A 7,695-nucleotide genomic window follows, 5' to 3' on the forward strand; every position below is an offset into this window, starting at 1 on the left:
ACACAGAGATGTGTTTGCGTGCTCCATAAAGAGAGGGAGGCAAATAGTGATGGATTGACAAGAAAAAGACAGAGACAAAAAGGGAGACAGATAGAGAGAAAGACAGATAGAGAGAGAGACATAGAAACAAAAACAGAAAATGATGGAATGATTCATCAGGTTAGAGACAGGGACCAACGCAGAAAGAGATGATGGGAAAGAGAGAGACGGTCAGATAGAGAGTCTGAGAGAATCCCTTTGGAACAGAACTGGACAAGTGGCAGACTAAGAGAGACAAAGACTCAAACACATGCACAGCTCTCTAAAAAGAGAGAGAGGCAGAGACTGAGCGATACAGATACCTTTCATTATCTGCTCAGAGTGTCACTGAAACATGCAAATGCAACAGATGGAAATCGGGTATCACTGAGCAGCATGGGAAGTAATCTCTGTTTAATTAAGTAATTACCAGTTGTGGGGTTCGAACCCTCGCAGTTATAATTCCATTGGATCTTAAGTCCAACACCTTAACCACTCGGCCATCCTGGACCTGGCAGAAACGGGCTTTGTCTCTGTCAGAATTTGGGCTTCAACTCCACCCCCACAGACACACACAGACACAGAGGGTTTCAGGGAGCATTTTCGAACATTTTTAGTAATATTGACACGGGGGCAACTCTCCTATTCTTTTTCGAGTAATGCTCTGGGACCTTTCACATCCATCCGAGGGTGCAGACGGAGCGTCAATTTCACAACCGCATTATTTTCCCCAAGTTTTTTTAAAAGTTCCAGGACGCACCAAATTCATGGTGATGATTTCCACAGACAGGTGCACATACACAGAGACATACATACATAAAATAACCAAAAATATACACGCATCAACATAGAATCATAGAAATTAGGTGCAGGAATATGCCATTCGGCGCTTCGAGTTTGCACCACCATTCAATAACATCATAGCTGATCATTCAACCTCAGTACCCCTTTCCTGCTTTCTCTCCATACCCCTTCATCCCTTTAGCCGTAAGGGCCATATCTAACTCCCTTTTGAATATATCTAACGAACTGGCCACAACGACTTTCTGCAGTAGAAAATTTCACAGGTTAACCACTCTCTGAGTGAAAACGTTTCTCCTCATCCCGTTTCTAAATGGATTACCCCTTACTCAAAGACTGTGATCCTTGGTCTCGAACTCTCCAGCAGCGAGAACATTCTTCCAGCCTCTAAGCTGTCCAATCTCGTCAGAATTTTACATGTTTCTTTGAAATCTCCTCTCATTCTTCTAAACTCCAGTGGATACCAGCCCAGTTCATCCAGTCTCTCCTCATATGTCAGTCCTGCCATCCCGGGAATCATGCTGGCGAACCTTCGCTCTACTCCCTCAATAGCAAGGACGTCCTTTCTCAGATTCGGAGACCAAAACTGAACACAATATTCCAGGTGTGGCCTCACGGAGGCCCTGTACAACTACAGTAAGACCTCCCTGCTCCTATACTCAAATCCCCTAGCTATGAAGGGGAACATGCCATTTGCCTTCTTCACCACCTGCTGCACCTGCATACCAACAATCAATGACTGATGTATCATGACACCCAGATCAAGATATACAAAGATTGCCTTCGTCAAATAGATGGATAGACAGGCAGGGTCACTGTTGCAACTTTGGCTGTCTTTTGCGTTTTTCAGTCAAGGATACTGCCACTGAACTAAAGCCAATACCAAAGTTCACAACCGTATTATTTTCCCCAAGTCTTTTTAAAAAGTTCCAGCACATACCAAATTCATGGTGATGATTTGCACAGACAGTTGCACATACACAGAGACATATATACAGAACGACAGACGCAGAGACACACACACCCACACACATAACCAAAAATATACATGCACCAACAGACATGCCTGAGACACACAGAGGGATAGACAGGCTGAATCACTGTCGCTACTTTGGCTGATTTTTGCGTTTTTCTATCCGTATGCATCATGAATATTGCACATTGATAAAAATGAGAAATAGATGTCAGTGTTGAAATGTGTGGGACATTATTCCGCCGATCTCAGGATCCATTTTGCAAAAACCTGGTTAAATTGTAAAATGGAATGAAAAATGCTGTGAACTGTAGTTGGCAGGATTCGAACCAATGCACAGAAAACCCAAAGGATTTCTAGACCATCGCTTTAACCACTCAGCAACAACTGCTGCGTCTCTGGCACTTTAAATGTTGCTCAGAAAACACTCAGTCATTCATCTCTGTGCAGCAGACGGCCACAGAATCCTGAAAAAGTCTCCGTTGCAAAAAATCTGGAAGAGGCAATCTCCTCTTGCTGTATTTTTATTGTTCTATATTGCTCTGGAACTTTTTAATATGAATCTACACCAAGAAACAGAAGAACAATTCGACATTTTGAAAAAGCTGCTTTTCCGTCAGGGAATTGAACCCGGTTCTCCCGCCTAACAGGGAAAGCATAATCACCACTATACGGACGAGGGAACGGGTTGCGTCAGAGCAGTAATCGAGCTGTGAACAGAAGTCGACAGACACAAACAGACAAACAGAGAGAGACAGACAGCGAGAGAGAGACAACGAGAGACAGAAAGGGTGAGACTGAAAAGTCAGTCAGAGACAGCGAGAAAAAGACTCAAACACCGACATATACAGAGATGTGTAAGTGTGATCAATAAAGAGAGAGAGGGAAAGAGTGAAAGAAAGACAGTGATAAAGACAGTGACAAGGAGAGAGACAGATAGAGAGAGAGCGACAGATAGAGAGAGAGACAAAGATATAAACAGAAAATGATGGAAATACTCAGCAGGTTAGAGACAGGAACTAACAGCGACAGGCAAAGAGAGACAGACAGGCAGAAACATAGAGAGACATAGATGATGGGAAAGAGTGAGACAGTCAGACAGAGAGACTGAGAGAATCCCATTCGAACAGAACTGGACACGGTGAGAAAGAGGCAGACACATTGAGAACCAGAGACAAACAGGGAAACGGGGACAGACAGACAGCGAGATAGAGACAAAGAGAGACATAAAGTTTGAGTCTGAATGGGAGGATCAGACTGAATGAGAAAAAGACTCAAACACATACATACACAGAGATGTATTTGCATGCTCCATAAAGAGAGGGAGGCAATTAGCGATGGAATGACAGAGAAAAGGACAGGGACAAAGAGAGAGACAAAGAGGGAGACAGATAGAGAGAAAGACAGATAGAGAGAGAGAGACATAGAGACAAAAACAGAAAATGATGGAAATACTTATCAGGTTAGAGTCAGGGGCTAACAGAGACAGGCAAAGACATGGACAGACAGAGATAATGTGACAGAGAGAGACAGTCAGACAGAGAGTCTGAGAGAATCCCATTGCAACAGAACTCGACACCGTGAGAAAGAGACAGGTTGAGAGACAGAGACAAACAGAGAAACAGGGACAGACAGAGTGGGTCAGAGAGGTAGACTGAGAGAGACAAAGACTCAAACACACAAACACAAACACAGCTCTCTAAAGAGAGAGAGCGACACAGATACATTTCACAATTTCATTTCATTATCGGCTCAGAGTGTCACATAGTTACAGAAAATTGGAGATTCAGCAGATGAAAATCGGATATCACTGAGCAGGATGGGAAAAATCTCTGTTTAATGAAGGAATTACCAGAAGGAGGGGTTGAACCCACGGGGCAATAAACCCATTACATCTTAAGTCCAACGCCTTTACCACTCGGTCATCCTGGTCCTGATCCTGTCAGTGGTTGGACTCTGCCTCTGTGAGAATCTGGGCTTCAGCTCCATTCCCACAGCGACACACAGAGAGATTGGATTTCAGGGAGCATTTACGAACATTTTTCGTGATATTGACACGGGCGCAGCTCTCAAATTCTTTTTCGACTAAGGCTCTGGGAATTTTCACATCCACCCGAGGGGGCAGATGGAGCTTCAATTTAAAATGTCAGCCGATGGTCAACAGCTTCAACAATGCAACATTCCCCATGTACTGCATTTGAGTGTCATCCAAGATGATGTGTTCAAGTCTCAGGAGTGAGACTTACACAGACAACCTCCTGATTCAGTCGAGAATGGAGCCACTGAACGAAAACCGATACCAATGTTCACAACCGTATTATTTTCCCCAAGTTTTTTAAAAAGGTCCAGGACGTACCAAATTCATGGTGATGATTTCCACAGACAGTTGCACATACACAGAGACATACATACAGATAGACATACACAGACACACGCACACACAATAACCAAAACTTTACACGCATCAACATAGAAAGGTAGTGACAGAGAAATTAGGTGCAGGAATATGCCATTCGGCCCTTCGATCATGGATCATCATTCAACCTCAGTACCCCTTTCCTGCTTTCTCTCCATACCCCTTGATCCCTTTAGCCGTAAGGGCCATATCTAACTCCCTTTTGAATAGATCTAACGAACTGGACTCAACGACTTTCTGCGGTAGAAAATTTCACAGGTAAACCACTCTCTGAGTGAAGAAGTTTCACCTCACCTCGGTCCTAGATGGCTTACCCCTTACTCTTAGACTGTAATCCTTGTTCTCATACTCCCTAGCAACGAGAACATTATTTCAGCCTCTAAGCTGTCCAATCTCGTCAGAATTTTATATGTTTCTGTGTTATCCCCTCTCATTCTTCTAAGCTCCAGTGGATACCAGCCCAGTTGATCCAGTCTCTCCTCATATGTCAATCCTGCCATCCCAGGAATCATGCTGGTGAACCTTCGCTGTACTCCCTCAATAGCAAGGACGTCCTTCCTCAGATTCGGGGACCAAAACTGAACACAATATTCCAGGTGTGACCTCACCAAGGCCCTGTACAATTGCAGTAATATCTTCCTGCTCCAATACTCAAATCCCCTAGCTATGAAGGCGAACATGCCATTTGTTTTCTTCACCGACTGCTGCACCTACATGCCAACTTTCAATGACTGATGTACCATGACACTCAGATCAAGATTTACACAGGTTGTCTTAGACAAATAGATGGATAGACAGGCAGGGTCACTGAGGCTACTTTGGCTGGCTTTTGCGTTTTTCTATCCGTATGTATCGTGAATACTGCAGATTAATGTAAGAAAGAAAACAGCGGCTGCATCGAAAGATGTGGGACGTTGCTCTATCTATCTCAGAATCAGTTTCGCAGTAACGTGGTTAAATTGTGAAACAGAATTAAATATGCTGAGAAACATAGTCGGCAGGATTCAAACCTGCGCAGAGAAACCCCGATGGATTTTTTGTCTATTGCCTTACCCACTCGGCCACGACTACTGGCTCGCTGCATCATTAAATGTTACTCAGATAAAACTCAGTCATCCATCTCTGTGCAGCAAACGGCCACAGAATCCGGAAAAAGTCTCCGTTTGCTAAAAATCTGGAAGAGGCAATCTCCTCTTACTGTATTTGTACTGTTCTATATTGCTCTGGAACTTTTTAATATGAATCAACACCAAGAAACAAGTAAAATTCTGCATTTTGTAAATGCTGCCACCGCGTCGGGAAGTAGAACCACGGTCTCCGGCGGAACAGGCGGGGATACTCACCACTATACAAACGAGCATGAGTTCTATCAGAGCAGGAAGCGAGCTGTGAACAGAACTGGACACCATGAGAAGTCGACAGACACATTGAGAGACAGAGACAAACCGACAAACAGGGAGAGACATACAGCGAGATAGAGACAACGAGAGACAGAAAGTGTGAGACTGAGAAGGAGAGGCAGACTGAGTGAGAAAAAGAATCAAACATTTCCATATACAGAGATGTGTGTGTGTGATCTATTAAGAGAGAGGGGGAAATAGTGATAGAAAGACAATGATAAAGACAGTGACAAGGAGAGAGACAGATGGAGAGAGAGCGATATAGACTAAAACAGAAAATGATGGAAATACTTCACAGCTTACAGGCAGGGACTAACAGAGACAGGCAAAGACAGGGACAGACCGAAATGATGGGAAAGAGAGAGCCAGTCAGACAAAGAGTCTGAGAGAATCCCATTGGAACAGACGTGGCACCGTGAGAAAGAGACAGATTGAGAGACAGAGACAAACAGAGAAACAGGGACAGAAAGAGTGAGTCAGACTGAGAGAGACAAAGACTCAAACATACAAACACATACACAACTCTCTGAAGAGAGAGAGAGGTAGAGACCGAGCGACGCAGATACATTTCACAATTTCATTTCATTATCGGTTCAGAGTGTCACATTGTTGCAGAAAATTGCTGATTCAACCGATGAAAATCCGGTCTCACTGATCAGAATGGGAGGAAATCCGTGTTAAATTAAACAGATACCAGGAGTGGGGGACGAACCCACGCGGGAAAAAAACCCATTGTATTTTAAGGACAACGCCTCAACCACTCGGCTATCCTCGTCATGTGAAAGACTGCATTCTGTCTCTGTGAGAATCTGGGCTTCAACCCCAACCCCACATACAAACACATACACATGGGCTTTCAGTGACCATTTACGATACTTTTTAGGAATATTGACACGGGGGCAACTCTCCTACTCTGTTTCGAGTAATGCTCTGGGACCTTTCATATCCACCCGAGGGTGCAGACGGAGCTTCAATTTAACATTTCATCCGAAAGTCAACAGCTTCAACATTGCAAAATTCCCCAAGTGCTGCACTTGAGTGTTAGCCAAGATGATAATGCTCAATTCTCAGAAGTGCGACTTGAACACACAAACTCCCGATTCAGTCGATAATGCTGCCACTGAACCAAAGCCGATACAAAAGTTCACAACCTTATTATTTTCCCCAAGTCTTTTTTATAAGTTCCAGGACATACCAAATTCATGATGATGATTTCCACAGACAGTTGCACATACACAGAGACATATATAGATATAGACAGACACAGAGACCCACACACACATAACCAAAAATTTGCACGCACCAACGGGCATGCACAGATGCCTCAGACATCTCGAGGGATAGACAGGCTGAATCACTGTCGCAACTTGACTGATGTTTGCGATTTCTTAAACGGATGTATCGTGAATATTGCAGATTAATAAAAATGAGAAAAACATGTAAGTTTTGAAAGGTGTGGGACGTTATTCCATCGATCTCAGGATCAGTTTGGCAGAAAACTGGTCAAATTGTGAAATGGAATGGAAAATGCGAGAGAGTCGTAGTCGGCAGGATTCGAACCTGCGCGGGATAACCCAATGGATTTCTAGTCCATCGCCTTAACCACTCGGCCACGACTACTGTGTCGCTGCCTTTTTAAACGTTACTCAGAAAAAACTCAGTCATCCATCTCTGTGCAGCAGACGGCCAAAGACTCCTGAAAAATTCTCCGTTTCCTAAAAATCTGGATGAGGCAATCTCCTCTACCTGTATTTTTACAGTTCGATATTGCTCTGGAACTTTTTAATATGAATCTCGACCAAGAAACAGAAGTAAAATTCTACAATCTGAAACAACTGCCTCCCCGTCGGGGAATTGAACCCCGGTCTCCCGCATAACAGGCGGCGATACTCACCACTCTACTAACGAGGAACTGACGAGCACCAGCTCTGTCAGAGCAGGAATCGAGCCACTGTGAACAGAAATGGACACCATGAGAAGTCGACAGACACATTGAGAGACAGAGACAAACCGACAAACAGGGAGAGACAGACAGCGAGATAGAGACAACGAGACACAGTTTGTGTGAGACTGAGAAGGAGAGGCAG

General features: G+C 44.0%; 1 non-coding gene across 1 annotated transcript; it reads right to left on the reverse strand.

Annotated features, from left to right (window-relative positions):
- Positions 1–7,147: 7,147 nt before the first annotated feature.
- trnas-aga (transfer RNA serine (anticodon AGA)) lies at positions 7,148–7,228 on the reverse strand. The gene has a single exon. It is a non-coding gene; the product is annotated as a tRNA-Ser (tRNA).
- Positions 7,229–7,695: the final 467 nt, after the last annotated feature.

Source organism: Pristiophorus japonicus, chromosome 23 (genome assembly GCF_044704955.1).
Source record: "Pristiophorus japonicus isolate sPriJap1 chromosome 23, sPriJap1.hap1, whole genome shotgun sequence".
Lineage (NCBI taxonomy): Eukaryota > Metazoa > Chordata > Chondrichthyes > Pristiophoridae > Pristiophorus > Pristiophorus japonicus.